A 20,775-nucleotide genomic window follows, 5' to 3' on the forward strand; every position below is an offset into this window, starting at 1 on the left:
TATTGGTAAAGACGAAGGATGGGACAATGCGCATGTGCATCGATTACAGGGCACTGAATAAGAAAACAATTAAAAACAGGTATCCCATTCCTAGGATTGATGAGCTGATTGATGAGTTGCATGGGGCATGCTTCTTCACCAAAATTGATTTGCGATCCGGATACCATCAGATCAGGATGAGAGCAAAGGACATTGAGAAAACAGCCTTCCGATGTCACTATGGCCACTTTGAGTTCATGGTTATGCCATTTGGGCTAACTAATGCACCTGCTACATTTCAAAGTTGTATGAACCAGGTATTCAGGAAGTAGCTGAGGAGATTTGTCTTGATCTTCTTTGATGACATCTTGGTCTTCAGTAAGACCTGGGAGGAGCACTTACATCATCTGGAGGAGGTGTTATCTATTCTGGAGAGAGAGTCATTGAATGCCAAGGAATCTAAATGTGAGTTTGGCATGACTGAGCTCCTTTACCTGGGGCATATCATTAGTGCAGATGGCGTTCGGGTTGATCCTGAAAAGATTAGAGCTATTGTAGAGTGGCCTACTCCCACAAACCTTACACAGCTTAAGGGATTCTTTGGTTTATGTGGTTTTTATAGAAGGTTTGTTAAGGGATTCTCACAGATTGCTACACCCTTGACAGATCTTACCAGGAAAGGAGCCTTTGTGTGGACAGGGGCAGCACAGAGGTGTTTTGAGCATTTCAAGCAGGTAATGTCTTCATGTCCAGTTCTAGCTCTACCGGATTTCACAAAGCCTTTTGAGCTTCATTGTGATGCATCAGGTGATGGGATTGGAGAAGTATTGATGCAGGAGAAGCATCCCATTGCATTCGAGAGTAGGAAGCTCCGAGGAGTTGAGAAAAGTTATTCTGTCTATGACCGGGAGATGTTGGCCATAATGCATGCATTGGCCAAATTTCGATCATATTTGGTAGGTGGACGTTTTGTGATCAAGACTGATCACAACAGTATTAAATACTTCATGAGCCAGCGTGATCTTAATGACCGGCAACAAAAATGGGTGACTAAATTGCAGGCTTATGACTTTGACATAGAGTTTGTCAAAGGTAAGAAAAATGTGGTGGCTGATGCCTTATCTTGGAGACCTCACTTATGTGCTCTGGCAGAGATTTCAGGAGATTGGAGAGATCGGATTATAGCAGAGTATGTCGGAGATGCTTGGGCTTCTGGATTGATTTCAGGTACCATACAGGATGATCGCTATGAGGTGATAGATGGATTGATCAGAGTTCAGGACAGGGTTTATTTGATTCCGTCATCACATTTGAGAGAGGCGATATTGAAGGCATTTCATGATGCACCCACAGCAGGACATCCGGGGGTCTTCAAGACCTACAGGTAGATCCGAGAGCGGTTTTCATGGAAAGGGCTCAAGGATGATGTTCAGAGGTATGTCAGGGAGTGTATGGTTTGTCAACAGAATAAGGGAGAACACACATTTCCTGCAGGTTTATTACAGCCCTTGCCCATTCCTGATAGGAAATGGGAAAGTATTTCGATGGACTTCATCACTGGTTAACCACGAGTGCAGGGAAGGGATTGCATCTATGTGGTGGTGGACCGCTTGACGAAGTTTGCTCACTTCTTTGCTATTCCGTCCACTTACACAGCAGCACAGGTGGCAGATCTTTTCTTTAAAGAGATATTCAGGTTACATGGGCTGCCCAGATTCATTGTCAGCGACCGGGATAGTAAGTTTATGAGTGTTTTTTGGCAAGAGTTGTTTAGGTTGTGTGGTACAGATCTTACACCTAGCACTACTTATCATCCGCAAACAGATGGGCAAACAGAGATTGTGAATAAATGGGCGGAAGGATATTTGAGGAACTATGTAACTACACAACAAAAGGCTTGGATCGGATGGTTGCATATGGGAGAGTATTGTTATAACACCACTTATCATATGTCCATCAAGATGACTCCTTTCATGGCACTCTATGGTTATGAAGCACCTAGCTTCATGGATTTAGTTTTGGGGGACAGTAGAGTGCCCAAAGCCAAAAACTTATTGCAGGATAGTCAGGACATCCTGAAAGTGCTCAAAGAGAATATACAACAGGCCCAGAATCAACAAAAATTGTATGCTGATCAGCACCGAATAGAGCGTAGCTTCGAGGTAGGGGATATGGTTTACTTGAGGCTACAACCATATAGACAGTCATCGCTCAAGAAGAGCGGAGCTGAAAAGTTGAAACCTAGATTTTATGGTCCCTACAGGGTGATTTGCAAACTGGGCAAAGTCGCCTATGAGCTTGAGCTTCCAGAGGGCAATCGAGTGCACAATGTGTTTCATGTGTCTAGGCTTAAGAAAGCCATTGGTCAGAGTGTAGTGCCTTCTGCAGATTTACCCCCTTTGGATGAGGAGGGGAAGCTTGTGTTAGTACCTGAGGCTATTGTGGATACCAGAGAGAGGAAGCTTAGAAACAGGATAGTGAAGAAGTATTTGGTCAAATGGAAAGACCTGCCAGAGGAAGATTTTACATGGGAGAGTGAGCAGGTTATTCAGCAGGCTGGACTGGATTGCTTGAGGACAAGCAATTTCAAGGGGGGTGGACTGTAATGTCCCCATTTTAGCAGTTGACCAAGTGTGTGCATGTTAGCCTTGTTCTACATGGTCCCGAGGGCTAACGAAGGGTTTAATGGGATCTTGGAGTGTTTTGGCCTAGTCATTTCCAGTTTGGGCCAAAACGAAGTTGATTTACTCAGTTTCAGGCATACTTACTATTTTTAGTAAGTCGGCAAGACACAGTGCAGGTCAATTTTGGGGATTGGATTCGATACTCCTCGGTGAGAGCTTTCCGATGAGCTATCACTCGCATTATTCGGAGTCCGATTGCTAATACATTTTAATGCCTGAAGTTTTATTAAAGTAACATCTAATTTAATTGTAAAATATTAAAGTGTTACTTTAATATTTATTTTATGGTGATGTGTACCCAAGGGAGACATAAGGGGTATTTTAATATATGTTTTATATTACACATCTTTTATCCCACATTGCCCATATGAGTTGAGGGGACCCGTGGGAATAGAATAAAAGGAAGCATTTGTGGCTTCATTAGACAGGTTGAATATGAGAAGAAATTGGTGTGTGGGTTGCAGCTTTGTTCTTGGCATTTGAGGATGTCTATCCTCTCTTGTAACATTCTAGATGTCATTCCCTTGGGGTTTTGCCTTTGGAATTCTTTCTTATTGGCTTTAGTATCAGGCAGTTTAGTTGCATTTCCGGCTACAGGCAGATTTGATATTTTGCTCATATCTTCTTCACTACTTGTCCGACGCTTATGCCACTTGGAGGGAATGGTATTATGAAGGTAGTGGACTGATTGGAGGACAAAGTATTGTAGCAGCAAGTTCGTAAGCATGGGCTGGAGTATTATGACAATATTGCTGAAGTAATTAGTGAGTTGATAAATCTGCCATGTATTTGGTTTTATGAATTCTGAAAATAACATTTTATTAGCAGCAGTTCATTTCCACTTTGCATATTGTTGTAGTTTCTCTCTTGTTTATGTTGTATGATACCAATTCCATGCACAAAACACAACAAACAAATAAACGTTTGATTTCCAGAGTTATAAGGGGTTTTAAGAGGTTGCATGCAAACTGTTTGACAAAATTCATTTCAGCAAATTGGTTTAGTTTTATGGGACATCCAGGGGTGTCGATTACAGCTTAACTATAAGTACATAGATAAGTGTTAATAAATTAGTAATAAGAGGAGATTCACAAATTATCCTAAATGTGTTAAGAAAAAGAGAGACCCCAAACTGGATTCTTAATTCTAAAATAGAATATGCTCTATCCATCATTGATCAATTCGAAGAAATAATCATAAAATATATTTATAGGGAAGGTAATAGAGAAGAAGATAATCTCGCTAACAAAGGTGCAGATTGAGAAGAGATTCTAATAAGACAAGATAATATAATAAGTACAAGGTGGACATTTATTCTTGAAGTGAAATTGGTTTAGAACTTTTATTATCAAAATAAACATGTTAAATTTAGTTGATATCATGTGTCATGCCTGACCAATACTTCGAGTTTTTCTGCATATTAGGATCTTGTTGTTATAAGTTTCTTTCAATTGTTATGTTTTTATTTCTGTAGAACTTGGTTATATTACTATCCTTTGGAACACGAGACTTATGCTGAATGTGTTTTCTGTTTAGAACTATTTTATTAGCAATGAATGTGATTTAAGATTTTATGATTTGAAACTGGCATATTAATGATTGCATGTTGATAGGGTATCGATTATGTTTATTATGTTTTAACTCATTGTAAACTACATTATGTGTTTGAATGCTTTAGAAAGAAAGTAAATATATTGTATATTTAACTTGACATTTCAAATGATTTGAATGTTAATATGCTGTATGTATTGAGATATTGTCATTGTATTTACGTATGTGTGACTGAGAAGGGATTGAATTATTTAATTGGATTTGTTTTTAGTATAGCATACATGCATATGTTGTAAAGGGATTAGATTCTTTTAAATACTTATAACCTTAAGATGATTTTGTTTACATCACTCATATTAACTTGTTATTTAAAAAAACCATAGTTTGCATTGCATATATATATATATTTATTAAAAGGGCTAAATACCCTAAGTTGAGATGGGCATAAACATTTTCTATTTTAAAAGGGTTTAATTACCTCTTAAGTATCATGTAACCCTAAACGGGTATTGAATGCCATGAAAGAGGAAACATATTCATTGTGTTGAAAGCCAAATTCATGGCGGTGGTTTTGACATAGCTGAATAAACGGCTCTGTGATACTTGATGTGTGTTGAATGCTTGTTATGAGGAGTTATGGAACTTAAGGTTTGGTTGGCCATTTCTTATTGTGAGTTGGGTTTTTTGCAGAATTTGGGCTGAAAACTTGGCCGCATCACTCTGTTTGGCTTAACATCTGTGATCTTGTTGCTGAGGTATCAGCATAATGAAGGGTGTTGGTTGGAAGGGAAACTTGCATATTTGGTTAAGCTAAATGGAGTTACTCATCAAAAGTTGTATATTTTTATTATTGGGTTCTTCTACTTCACTCCATTGTGAAGTCATTTGCAAGTTATATGTGTAAGCTGTGTGAAGATTGTTACCAATTTTAACTCAACTTTTGGGGCTTTGGCATCGAGATTATATTGCAGAGCATTTTCCATCTTCAGTATTAACATAGGGGCAATTTCTTACCCTACTCTCTCTCTTTCTACAATTGCATTTTGAAATCGATTAGCATGTTGCAAATGGTTATCAGTTTTTTTTCTTGATGTGAATTTTACACTCAAGGATGGGTATATGCAGAGCATGGCACTGTGGGCAATGCTTAGCCCTGTATATATCCACCTTTGAATGGGAGTTATGGAGATATTTTTTAGGTTTTGTTATATGTATATTTAATTAAGCTTTGCCCCAAACATGTGTTTTACACCGAGTTAAGCCTGTGAGAAACACATGGTTGTGGTAGTTAGCTTGTTGGCTATTGTGAAATAACAAATATTTTTTGGGCTCCCAAAGAGGCGAGCTCTATGAGAACCCATATCTCAAAGCTCACTTGGTTTTCTGCAGCAAATAGGTGAGAGGTTCGGTCTCAGTCATGAGTTTTCTTTAAATTACGGGCTCATGACCGTAGTCGAGGGCAGAGGCATTTTGTCGAATAGTTAGTATGAAACCAAAACAATGTTAATTTACATGTGATTAGCATAACATCTTTTATGGTTATTGAAATGGTTGAAAATTTCCGTGTATATAAGCTAATACACTCTCTGAACATTGTAGTATGGTTTGAATTCCTTTATAAAAGTTACATGAGGTTGCGTAAAATGGTATTAGGTTATTTTGTGTTGCATCTTGTTTGTTAGTATATTAGAGATTCTAAATAGTAAATATGTTGTCCATAGGTCAGAACTTGCAATTTGGCAACTTGGAAATGAGTTTGTATGAACACTCGGTATCATCGATTATGTTCTTTTTGTTTTAAAACAACAACAGAGCTTGAAAAATTTAGTTAACTGTATGCTGTTGGGAATTGTTAGACATAATTTTTTTTTATTTTTTTTGAAGCATTTTAGATATGCCAATAGTATTTATATTATGATGAAAATTATATGCGTGTGAATTGGAATCTATTATTCTAATGATGTTTTCTATCCAATATTGAATTGGAAATTATGTTCAATGGAAAAGATAGATTTATGATATATGTGTTTGATGATATGTCATTCAAAGCAAGAATATCATATGTGCATTGTTTTATTATCTTGGTCATTTCGAAGGATAAGTTTAGTTTATTATAATAGTAGGAATAAGTAGTATAGTACTACGACTGGTAAATATCATTAAACTGATGTAACCGTTTAGTTGTATTTATGAGATCGTAATATTGTAATATTTATTTTTGTTGTTAAAATAACCTGTTTACTTTCAAATCTGGCAGTAGAAGATGAGATTTTTAAAAGATGAAGAATGTAATATCATGTGAAAATTGACTGTTATTTGTTGCATGTGCATTCTTAGAATATCTGTTTGATGTGTATTTTAAGGATAGCTGTAATGAGCATATATCAAGGTGGCTGAATATTGATTTATCCTATTCAGTTAATTAATTTAGGGATAATTTTAAGATAAATTGGGTGGGTTAATTACATACAAAAGATAATTGGCCTTACCTATGACTTAAACCAGTAAGGTTAAGTATAGAGAACAAGGCAAGTCTCTATTTCGTCATTTCACGAGTACCATAGAGAATTCCACTATGTGTTGTCTATGAGCTTACCATATACGGATGTAGTATCTTAGCACCATAGTGATGACACCTTAGTATATATATGATTCATTTACTAGTTATTCTTAGTGCAAGTTTAATATTGCATTGTTAAGAAGATGGTTACTTCTTGCATATTAATTTTAGAATTGCACTATGTTATGTGGTTCAGATATTTGCATTATGGTTTTATATATGTTTATTCTAACATGTATGCAACTGGACTATGCTTTTTAACTCAGTATGTACTGAGCCCTCTTTGTGTTGTGTTGCATTTTTGTGTGTGTTTCAGGTGTTTCAAGTTGATTAACAAGTAGCTAATGATGATTGTTGAAGTTACTTCTTGAAACAGAATTTGATACTTGTAGAGTCCATATGTTGAACATAGGCATCTAAGAATGATAGTGTACTTCATTATTGTACTGAACTCTTTATGTGTTAACACCATTATGGAAATTTATTTGGATGATATCTTCTTCTATTTTGAGATTTACGAATCGAGAGTCTCTCAATCATTGTTCTTATTCTTGTAATAGATGATTAAATTAAAAAAAAATCTAATGGTTCTTTATGCTTGTTCGTGGTTTCCTAGTTATTGATTTTGTTTAGTGTAGCATTACATTTTGGTATTAGAGCGCGGTTAGAATAACCAGGACTCTTGGGTTATAGGGTTTTTCTCGTCATCAATGTGTTATTAACAGTTAATTGTTTTTAGATTGCTATTATGCCTCCCATCACTAGAGGAGCTTGAGGACATGGCCTTCCTAAGGATAACTTTGCTGGTAGGGGTAGGGGCCGTGGTAGAGGTCCTAGGCACCAGAGAATAGTTGGGGATGATCAATTTGTTTAGAATGTTGGGGTTGGAAACAACCAAGATAACAAGGAAGATCAAGCTATGGTACTTCAATGGATACTAGAACATCTCAATAATATTGAGAATAACAACCAGATTCTTGGTGGGGGAGCGAATGTTAGGATACCTCTTATGCAGGGAATTAACTTTCCTATAGAGGATAATCTAGTGGCAAGAGCTTAGCTCAAGGATCTTTCCAAGGTGAAAGGGCCATTTTTTTATTTGTACGAAATAGCGTATAGTAGCAGAAGCTTGGTTGCTGAATATTGAACGGTGCTTTATCTTACACCGTTACTTGAGTAACATGAAAGTAAGATGGACGGTTATGCATTTAAGGGGATTTGGTTCCTTGTGGTGGGAACAGGAGTCGGAGAAGCTTGGCATTGATATCTCTTTAGTTACTTGGGAGTTATTTGTAGAGCATTTCAAGGAGAGGTTCATGTCTGAATATTGGCATTAGGCTCATGCAGAGGAGTTCTTTCAGATTATGCAATCTGGCTCTATAGTGGAAGCTTATGAATGTAGGTTCTACGAGCTTTAAAATTTTTTTGGCTAGGCAGAAAATGATAAGGCCATGATACAACATTTCATCAGGGGGCTTATGCCCAAGATCAGGGAGGAAGTGAGAACTTTTTGACCTGTGACTATGTAGGAAGCTTCAAAGCGAGCAAAACTGATTGAGATGAAGTTTGGCTATCATGGGACTTCATACAAAACCAGCATGGATCTACCTACCCCGAATGTCAGTAAGAATCAAAAGCCTCCTTAGTATAGTTTGAAATCAGTATTTTCAGTTGGGAAATTCAAGAAGAGGAAGTTTGATAAGAACTCCAAGGGTTTAGAATGGCCCAGACCATCTCAACCACCTCAAAGTGTGTAGAGTAATAATCCATCTCCTAGTCTTTCTAGTTAGAACATGGGATTCAAGAAATCTATTGAGTGCTATCATTGTGGTTAGATAGGTCATTACTAATCTTAGTGCCCTAACTAGGACAAGTCGAAGGTTGGACCTAAGCTAGCTGGGTTTGAGGTAATAGTAACGACCGTGTTTTTGCTACCCTAGATCAGAAGTAGGCCGAACACCAGAACACAGTTATTGAAGCTTAGGGTAATACTCAAGGTATGAAAGTATCTATCTTATTTGACTCTAGAGCTATAGACTCATTTATTGCTTTTTCTTTAGTTTCATATAGTGGAATTCTTGTGGTTAGGGCAAGGAATAGATGGCAAGTGGAGTTAGCGTTAGGTTCTAGGGTGAACCCTGATATTGTTGCTCCTAACTGTAAGATTTGAATGAAACCTTTTACTAATTCAGCGAACCTTAGGGTTATACCTTTAGGATCGTATGACATAGTTTTGGGGATGGATTGGTTAGAACAACATCAAGCTGATATGGATTGCAAGGATAAGACAATTACTTGTTTGGATGATGTTGGATCAGCTAGGGTTATTGCTAGAATCAAGAGACCCATCTGTTTGTAGACTATTTTTGCCAAGCAATTGGCAAGGTGTGCTCAAAAAGGCTACAATTTAATTGCCATATTGGTAAATGACTTAGAAGATTCCATGGTTAAAGGTTCTTCTCTTGATTATCCAGTCTTGTAGAGTTTTTCAGATGTTTTTGTTGAGGAGATTCTTGGAATACCTCCAAGAAGAGAAATTGATTTTTGAATTGATTTAGTGCCAGGAATGGAACCAATTTCCAAGACTCCATACAGAATGACAGCTCAAGAGCTAGTTGAACTTAAATTTTAGCTGGAGGAGCTTTTGGAGAAAGGCTTAACTCATCCTAGTGTATCACCTTGGGGTCTTTGTCAAGAAGAAAGACAGCTCCTTGAGACTTTGCATAGACTATAGATAGTTAAACAAGGTCACTATTAAGAACAGGTATCCTTTGGCAAGAATTGATGACTTATTTGATCAAGTCAAGGGTGCCCATGTCTTTTTGAAGATTGATTTGAAATCTGAGTATCATCAACTTAGAATCCAAGAAGCTGATATTCATAAGACAACTTTTTGCACCAGGTATGGGCACTACAAATTCACAGTAGTACCTTTTGGGTTAACAAATGCACCTTTTGTCTTTATGAGCCTAATGAATGGTGTGCTTATAACTTTCATAGACAAGTTCGTAGTGGTTTTTCTAGATGATATTCTAGTGTATTCTAACACTGCTGAGGAGCATGACCAGCATTTAGAGCAAGTTTTGAAATGCCTTTGTGAGAACAAACTGTATGCCAATCCTATGAAGTGTGAATTATTCAAATTGGAGATTTGTGACTTAGGTCATATCATTTTAGGGGATGGAATTTGTGTAGATCCATCCAAAATTTGAGCTATTGTAGATTGGCCAGCACCTGCGAATGTGTCTAAGGTTCGAAGTTTCATGGGCTTAGCAAGCTATTACCACAAATTTGTGTCAAAATTTTCTAGAATAGTGCATCCTATCATGTCTCTTCAAAGAAAAGGGAAGAGATTTGTGTGGACAGAGGAGTGCGAGGTAGCATTTCAGAAACTTAAGGAATGTTTGACCAATGCACCAATTCTGGCAGTCCCTGATTCAACTAAGGAGTTTGTGGTTTGCACTGATGCATCTTTGGATGGCATAGGGGCAGTGATGATGCAAGAAGGATGTGTTATAGCTTATGAGTCCAAAAAGCTAAAGAGTCATGAGTTGAATTACCCTACTCATGATCTCAAACTTGTGATGATCATGCATGCTTTGACCAACTGGCAATATTTTCTTTTGGGTCAACGATTTGAGTTACATACTGATCATCGAAGCCTTCAGTATCTTTTCACACAACCAAACCTCAACGCTAGGTAGAAAAGATGTATGGAGTTCCTGTGTGAATATGACTTCGAGATTAGTTATGTGCAAGGGAAGGAGAACGTGGTTTCTGATGCACTAAGCATAAGGCGACATGAATTATCTTCTTTTATCCTAACAGTGGATCTTAAGAATAAGATTTTATAGAACCTTTTCACAGATCTTTGGTTTTAGGATGTTAAGGCTGTTATTGACAGTGGCAGCATCTTGGAAGGGCATTTTGAGGGGTATTCAATAAATTCTGAAGGTTTACTACTATTTAGAGGGAGTGTCTACATTCCTGAGTTGGGTGATTTGAGAAATCTGGTTTTGTTTGAGGCCCACAAAGCACCATATTCGGCTCACTCGGGTGTCAAAAAAATGCATGTTGACATTAAGAAACATTAGTATTGGCTTGGAATGAAGAGAGACATAGCAAATTTTGTGGCTCAATGCTTGGAATGTCAGCAAGTTAAGGTTGAACATCAGTACCCTACGGGATGATTGCAGCCACATAATATTCCAAAATGGAAATGGAACACCATTTCTATAGATTTAATTACTGGATTGCCTATTATAGCTCATAGGCATGATGCTATTATGGTGGTAGTGGACCATTTTTCTAAGGTTGCTCACTTTATTCCAGTTAGATCATCCTATAATGTAGCAACAGTTGCCAAGATATACATGGAGCAGGTAGTTAAGTTACATGGTATTCCTACAAAGATTATTTCTGATAGGAATCCATTGTTTACTTCTTCTCTTTGGAGATCCATGCAGTGAGAGTTAGGTACTCAGCTGAAATTTAGTTTAGCTTATCACCCAGAGACAGACGGACAAACTAAACTTGTCAACCAGATTCTGGAAGACATGCTTAGGATGTACGTAATGGATAGACAAAATAAATGGGAGGAGTATCTAGATTTGGTAGAATTCACTTATAATAATGAATATCACAGTTCCATAGGTATGGCACCCTTTCAAGAATTGTATGGTAGACCTTGTAGGACACCTCTCAGTTGGGATAATTTGCAGGACAGAACTCTTTTAGGACTCGATATGTTGCAAGATTTGGAGCAGCAGGTTAAAAGGATTAGAGAGCACCTTATTACTTCTCAAGATAGATAGAAGAAATATGTTGATAAGCATAGAATTGACCGTCAATTCTTGGTGGGTGATAAAGTGTTTCTCTGGGTAAGACTGTGTAAGAGTCCAATTCATTATGGAAAGGGATCCAAGTTAGCACCTCAATTCGTGGGTCCATTTGAAATTCTGGAACGGGTTGGACCTATTGCCTATAAACTTGCCTTGCCACTGAGTCTTTCACACATTCATAATGTATTTCATGTTTCAGTTTTGCGTTAAGTATATACATGATATTTCTCACATGCTTGATTGGAAAAATTTGCAGATTATGGATGGTTAAATCATGTTGGAACCAGTGCAAATCACACAAAGTAGAACTATGAGTTTAAGAGGGAGAGAAATAAGGCAAGTATGGGACCCCAATGATGAAACATCTGCTACCTGGGAGGATGCTGAAATGATGAGAGCAGCTCATTCGTTCTTGTTTATTGACTTCCAGGAGAAAGTCGAATCCTAGTGGGGGAGGGTGTCATGCCTGACCACTACTTCGGGTTTTTCTACATATTAATATCTTGTTGTTATAACTTTCTTTTAGTTGTTATGTTTTTATTTCTATAGAACTTGGTTATATTACTGCACTTTAGAACACGAGACTTATGTTGAACATATTTTCTATTTAGAACTATTTTATTAGCAATGAATGTCATTTAGGATTTTATGATTTGAAACTAGCATATTAATGATTGCATGTTGATAGGGTATCGATTATGTTTATTACATTTTAACTCATTGTAAACTGCATTCTGTGTTTGAATGCTTTGGAAAGAAAGTAAATATATTGTATGTTTAACTTGACATTTCAAATGATTTGAATGTTAATATGCTGTATGTATTGAGATCTTGTCATTGTATTTATGTATGTGTGACTTAGAAGGGATTGAATTATTTCATTGGATTTGTTTTTAGTATAGCATATAGGCATACGTTGTAAAGGGATTAGATTCTTCTAAATACTTATAACCTTAAGATGGTTTTGTTTACATGACTCATATTAACTTGTTATTTATTATTAAAAGGGCTAAATACCCTAAGTTGAGATGGGCATAAACATTTTCTATTTTAAAAGGGTTTAATTCCCTCTTAAGTATCATGTAACCCTAAATGGGTATTGAATGCCATGAAAGAGGAAACATATTCATTGTGTTGAAAGCCAAATTCATGGCAGTGGTTTTGACACAGCTAAATACATCGCTCTGTGATACTTGATGTGTATTAAATGCTTTTTATGAGGAGTTATGGTACTTAAGGTTTGTTGGCCATTTCTTGTTGCGAGTTGGGTTTTTTGCAAAATTTGGGCCGAAAACTTGGCCGCATTGCTCTGCTTGGCTTAACATCTATGATCTTGTTGCTGAGGTATCGACATAATGAAGGGTGTTGGTTGGAAGGGAAACTTTCATATTTGGTTAAGCTCGATGGAGTTACTCATCAGAAGTTGTCTGTTGTTATTATTGGGTTCTTCTACTTCACTCCATTGTGAATACATTTGTGAGTTATATGTGTAAGTTGTGTGAAGATTGTTACCAATTTTAACTCGGCTTTGGCATCGAGATTAAATTGCAAAGCATTTTCCATCTTTAGTATTCACGTAGGGGCAATTTCTTACCCTACTCTCTCTCTGTTTATAATTGCATTTTGATATCAATTAGCATGTTGCAAATGGTTATCAATTTTTTTTTCTTGATGTGAATTTTACACTCAAAGATGGGTATATGCAGAGCATGGCACTGTGGGCAATGCTTAGCCCTGTATATATCCACTTTTGAATGGGAGTTATGGAGATATTGTTTTAGGTGTTGCTATATGTATATTTAATTGGGCTTTTCCCCAAACATGTATTTTACACCGAGTTAAACTTGTGAGAAACACATGGTTGTGGCAGTTAGCTTGTTGGCTATTGTGAAATAACAAATATGTTTTGGGCTCCCAAAGAGGCGAGCTCTATGAGAACCCATATCTCAAAGTTCACTTGGTTTTCTGCAGCAAATAGGTGAGAGGTTTCGCCTCAGTCATGAGTTTTCTTTAAATTATAGGCTCATGACCATAGTCGAGGGCAGAGGCATTTTGTCGAATAGTTAGTATGAAGCCAAAAAAATGTTCAATTTACATGTTATTAGCATAACATCTTTTATGGTTATTGAAATAGTTGAAAATTTTCGTGTATAACAACCAATACACTCTCTGAACATTGTAGTATGGTTTGAATTCCTTTATAAAAGTTACATGAGGTTGTGTAAATTGGTATTAGGTTATTTTGTGTCGCATCTTGTCTGTTAGTATATTAGAGATTCTAAATAGTAAATATGTTGTCCATGGGTTAGAACTTGCAATTTGGCAACTTGGAAATGAGTTTTTATGAACACTCGGTATCATCGATTATGTTCTTTTTGTTTTAAAACAACAACAGAGCTCAAAAAATTTAATTAACTGTACACTGTTGGGAATTGTTAGACATGATTTTATTTGATTTATTTTGAAGCATTATAGATATGCCAATAGTATTTATATTATGATGAAAATTATATGTGTGTGAATTGGAATCTATTATTCTAATGATGTTTTCTATCCAATATTGAATTGGAAATTGTGTTCAATGGAAAAGATAGATTTATGATATATGTGTTTGATGATATGTCATTCAAAGCAAGAATATCATATGTGCATTTTTTTATTATCTTGGTCATTTCGAAGGATAAGTTTAGTTTATTATAATAGTAGGAATAAGTAGTATAGTACTACGACTGGTAAATATCATTAAACTGATGTAACCATTTAGTTATATTTATGAGATCGTAATATTGTAATATTTATTTCTATTGTTAAAATAACGGCCTAAGTGTACTTTCAAATCTGGCAGTAGAAGATGAAATTTTTAAAAGATGAAGAATGTAATATCATGTGAAAACTGATTGTTATTCATTGCATGTGCATTCTTAGAATATCTGTTTGGTGTGTATTTTAAGGATAGTTGTAATGAACATATATCGAGGTGGCTAAATATCGATTTATCCTATTCAGTTAATTAATTCAGTGATAATTTTAAGATAAATTGGGTGGGTTAATTGCATACAAAAGATAATTGGCCTTACCTATGACTTAAACCAATAAGTTTAAGTAGGGAGAACAAGGCAAGTCTCTATTTCGTCATTTCATGAGTATCATAGAGAATTCCACTATGTGTTGTCTATGAGCTTACCATATACAGATGTAGTATCTTAGCACCATAGTGATGACACCTTAGTATATATATGATTTATTTACTAGTTATTCTTAGTGTGAGTTTAATATTGCATTGTTAAGAAGATGGTTACTTCTTGCATATTAATTTTAGAATTGCACTATGTTATGTGGTTCAGATATCTGCATTATGGTTTTATATATGTTTATTCTAACATGTATGCAAGTGGACTACACTTTTTAACTCAGTATGTACTGAGCCCTCTTTGTGTTGTGTTGCATTTTTGTGTGTGTTTCAGGTGTTTCAAGTTGATTAAAAAGTAGCTAATGATGACTGTTGAAGTTACTTCTTGAAATAGAATTTGATACTTGTAGAGTCCATATGTTGGACATAGGCGTCTAAGAATGATATTGTAGTTCAATATTGTACTGAACTCTTTATGTGTTAACATCATTATGGAAATTTATTTGGATGATATCTTCTACTATTTTGAGATTTACGAATTGAGAGTGTCTCAATCATTGTTCTTATTCTTGTAATAGATGATTAAATAAAAAAAAATTCTATGGTTCTTTATACTTGTTCGTGGTTTCCTAGTTATTGATTTTGTTTAGTGTAGCATTACATCATGGAAGTTTAATGATAGACATATTTTTGGTTATTCAAAGCTTTTTATTATATCCTATTTGATTTTAAAATTAAAGTTAATAGGAGATGAGTTTCATTTTTTATTATGAAGAATATGTATTTTGTTCAAACAATTTGATCATAGCCAAGTTTAATTTTTAGGTTATATTCATAAGGAAGCATTAAAAGCAAAGTTATATATTTTTTTTAAAAAGGGTTAAAATTGGTTTAAATCTTTAATATATTTATGTAAGGGTTACACCAAGGATACCTACCCATCTTTGATCATTAGTACCCAATTGAGATGAATTATTTTTAATCTAAATAAAATCTTGGGCATCATGGCCTTTTAACTATAAAAATAAATAGAAACATTATAAATGCACATATATTTGTAAAAATTTTATGAGTTGATTAGTCAAAAGAAAAAAACAAACCAACACTCAATGAATGCTATAGTATCTTGTTAGAATATATAGTCCACTGATATAAGGGGGGGGAGGTTGAATCAGTTATACAACTATCATCACAATCATTTACTATAAACAATCTTAACCATATGAGCAATGTTAATTGAAACTACAACAAGATACTCATACACAATTAACATTAGATATGTTAACTAGGGAAACCATTGATCAGAGGGAAAACACCGGTGGGGATGGTGCCCACAAGATGATGTACTAATATAAATATTCCTTGTTAGAGGATAAACCCTATTAGGAGTTTGTTACAACATTTAGGACATATGAGTCCCTGTTAGGAGACTTTGAATCCCTATTATGAGATTCCAACCTTGTGAGGAGTTGTGGAAGACAACTGGACTCATTGCCCAAATAGCTTCAAGGTTAAGATCAAAGAACCTACTATCTAAATGATCTCTGTATTATTCTTTGTAGATTAATAGACCTATGTACTTTTTTCCTCTTTCTCTTTCTTGTCAACTAAACTTTTTCTCCTTTAGATCTTGTAACCAGATCTCATACTATGCATCCAATGATCCCTTCGATCGCTTCATATATTTAGTAAGCATTCTACTCCTTCTCGCATTACGCACTAATACTTTGCATTCCACTTGATCCTCTAGATCCAAGTTCACATCACAATCAAGGAAAAGAACTTTCCTTTATACCATATCTTCATAATATTTCTTTGAGTCGGCCTTCGGGCTTTCCCAATTAATTAAAATATGATAATTAATTAATTCACAATTATAATAGCAATATCAGCTCATAGCCTATACAAAAATTCACACATGCGAAACCACATCTTTCGCACACACTAGCATCATCACACAAATGTCTTCTATCATTGTGTAATTGCACATCTCTTCATTACATCTCAGATGAAAGATAGTGATAGATCATTAGAACTCTATTTTCTATTGCTCTACTTCTGCACTGTTTCCAGAAAATCAAGTGTAACTTCTGTACACCATCGAATTAGACTTTGTCCTTTTAACCATGTCACCAAGACAACCTTGTGAACATGTCCTCTACTGTGCATCATCTAGAACTTCCTCAACTTCTACACATATTAAGATTACTGACTATTATTCTTCTAGTCTTAACAGAATTACTGTTATATTGACATCAATGACAAATACAATCATGAATGCAACATATCAATACTCTTCGATGCTTAGGATACTCCCCCAATGTAGTATTATCAACATTCATGCTAACACATCTTGCCTTGGACAAGAACTAGTAATAACATTTAATAAGTTTGTGTAAACTTTCTTTTATTAGAGCCACTTCATATTTGTAGTTTTTTTAATGTTTTAGATTTTTTAAGTGTAATAAAAGTTTCTCATTTAAATATTTATGACAATTTATATAAGAAATTACACTACTCTTTTTTTATCATTTTAAAATTTAACAAAATTTAAATTAATTTTTGCTATTAAAATCTATAATATCTTGTAAATTATGAGTCTACTATAAAAAATTATCTATAACTATCATTTTTAGTATATCACTAAAATTGAAGTGCTTAAATTACAAATTTACTAATGCAATGTCTTACCTTTTCTGAACATTTTAAAGATTAAGATTTTTAAATTTAGTCTATAGTCTATAATATTATGATTTATCTATAACCTTTGTACTAAAATTTTAGTTTAGTTTCTTTAATTTTAATTAATTTCACTTCTATGAATTTCATTATACCTAACTTTTTATTAGTACTTGTGGTAGGCTAAGTACTATTATATTGTATTTTGACATCCTCATTTTAACTAGTGATTAAATAAGTTGAATTGACCAATTATATTTTTATATATTTGATCTTTTATTATAAATATTACATTTTATAAATAAATATGGTAAATTTTTAGCTTTATAATTTATATAAATTACTTTTCTCTCTTTTAATTGGATAAATAGTTTGATATCTCATATGGAGATTGTAGTGAAATATTATATTTTATAAACTATATTTTAACCCCCACTCCATGTCCATTGTTATCCCCTATATTTTCTTAATAGAGGGAACACACATTGTCTATTATATTTATATTATGATTGAATTCAATTTTTATTTTTGAATGAACTAGAATATATATTTTTACTAAAATTAAAAATTTTAAAACCATATTTCATAAATGTTAAAATTGACAAATATATTATGGAAATTTCATTCATCCACTACTAATATCAAATTTATTAAATAATAATTTTTATTATCTTTATTTAAAACTAAAATGAACACATTATTTTTTTAATACTATAGTATCATTATAGTAAATATTATAATCACTATTGATATATAAACTAAAAGACAACATAATAAAGATAATTGAAAAATATTATATAATGAAACAATAAAATCATTGTAGTGCCAACCCCTAGTTTACTTTCAGTTATTATTGTTGAACTCTTTTAGGCTAGTTTATGTTTATACTTGATGATTAGTAATATTATTTTCTAGATTATTGGATATTATTTTCATACTTAGTTGATTATATGATGAGACTACTCTCGTACTAGTTATTTCATGTATGCATGATTATACCTTGATTGTGATTATTTATAGTGACTTTAGTTATTTAATGAAGTTAGTTAGATGGATTATTCATACATGTTTTCTATGGATACTTACCGCATATTGCATGTGTATGGTGTGCATGTATGTTTTCTTTATGTTTGACATTTCTAATGTGGTTAAGGGAGTTGTAGTCACTTGCTAGTCAAAATCTACACGATGTACCACTTCCTAGCATTTCCTGTTTAGTTTAGAATATATGTATTTGTACATGAGTGAATTTAATGTAGATTGTAGGTACCAGGTATCGACTTCCCTGAATTGCCAAGATGAGCATACCCTATCACAATATCTCAATGGTAAGAGAGGGGAGATAAATTCTTTAGTCCAAATCCTAAAACTTAAAACCAATTGTCTTAGAAATTAGGACAAGTAATTGAGATGATTACCCTTTTGAATTTTTCATATGACATAAATTTGTGATTATAACCCTTGAGTTTGATCTTGTATGTGGTATTTTATGATGGGTTTTCACATTTCTAACTATATATGAGGATTGAAAAGAAATTAGGAAATCTTTATTCTATAAATTGAATAGTTGTTATTTTAATCAGGATTAGTTTTGAAGTGAAATCAAAATTTAGAATGAGAATTTTGATTGGTTTATCTGGGTTTCCCTATCAGACTAAATTCACAATGTTTATAACATACATACATACATACATACATACATACATACATACATACATACATACATACATACATACATACATACATACATACATACATACATACATACATATATATATATATATAAGCACAGAAGTAAGTGTGGTGATGAGAGGATAAGCCTACAAGGGTGGGAGATGCAAATCAGTGTTGTAGACACCATGTGCTCAAATAAAGTTGCATACTCTTGTGTTGTCAGCAAGACAACTCACAAGGTGTGCTAACTCCTAAGTGTCTCATAAATAAAAATAATACAATATAATTAAATAATGCATTAACCTAAGTAAACTCAACTAAGTGTAAATAGTAAAGTACTTATTTACATCAACAATATATATATATATATATATATATATATATATGGGGGCTTATTTTAAAAATAATTTATATTAAACAAGAAATAAATTTAAAAATTTTGGGAGGGAGGTGGGACCCATACCCACCTCCCCTCCTGGTAGCGATTTGAGTCACAGTTGCTAGTAGTGCGGTAGCAACAACAATACTTTGTACTACATCTACGATCGAAAGACTACTGTGGCAACAACCATTAAAGGCCAGCTAAAGGGCCTTAAAATGTAGGGATTTAATTTATGTTTTTTTATTTTATTTTTAAATCATTATTATTAAATTAAAATTTTATTAATCATTTTAATAATAGTTTTTATTAATTACTAAATATTAATAATTAATAATTACTTTTACAATTTAGCATTAATTAATTATTTTAATTAATTTTAGTTTAATTAATAATAAACATTATCTAATAACGTTTAAATTTAGTTATTTTATTATTATTAATGATTTTAATTTTTAATAAAATTGTAATTATTTTATTAGATAATCAATAATTATTATTTTAATAATTTAATAAATCATTATCTTTAAATTATTTTAGAATATTTAATTGTGATCCTTGTAATCTCACAAGTTAAGGCCCCATTTGGTTGTTGGAATATGAGTGGAATAGGAAAAGGAAATTAGAATATGTTTTATATTGATTGTTTGGTAAGCTTAATCAGAATTGGGAATAGGAAGACATATTCCAATTTTGCCCCTAAAATGAGCATATGTCTATGCCAAAAAATATCTGTTATTGGAATAGGCCATTTCCATTCCTATTCTAATTTTCCATTAATTTTGGTTTTTTGAATTTTTTTTTCGATTTAAAAATTAAAAAAATTGATTTTAAAAAGAAAAATTTATTTTATTTTTCTTTTCTTTTTTTTTGAATTTTTTTTATAACATTTTTTTAAATTACACCTATTTGTTTAAAAAAATGAAAATGAATTAACCAAAAAAATAATAAATTAAAAAAAGGGGGGAAATATTTTTAAAAATAAAAAACTTAACCTTATTCCTATTCCATTTCTGTACAACCAAACAATGGATTAACATATTCCTAGTCGAATTCCAAGTGCACCAAACACGATTGGAATTGCCCTTTTCTATTCCCATTCCCCATTTTCATTCTCATTCTATTTTTCTATTCTAATTTTCTATTCCTATGCCAGCAACCAAATGGGGCCTAAAGGTAATTATGCAATATGTTTTAACATGAGAAATGGGTTAAGTTGTAAGGGTATACTGTAAATCTTATTTGATCAAAAACTTACATTGAAATGAAAACTTAAACCTTACTGTTAACTCAGATTG

The sequence above is a fragment of the Cupressus sempervirens genome, chromosome 8, assembly GCF_028749045.1.
Source record: "Cupressus sempervirens isolate cs-2001-9-10 chromosome 8, ASM2874904v1, whole genome shotgun sequence".
NCBI lineage: Eukaryota > Viridiplantae > Streptophyta > Pinopsida > Cupressales > Cupressaceae > Cupressus > Cupressus sempervirens.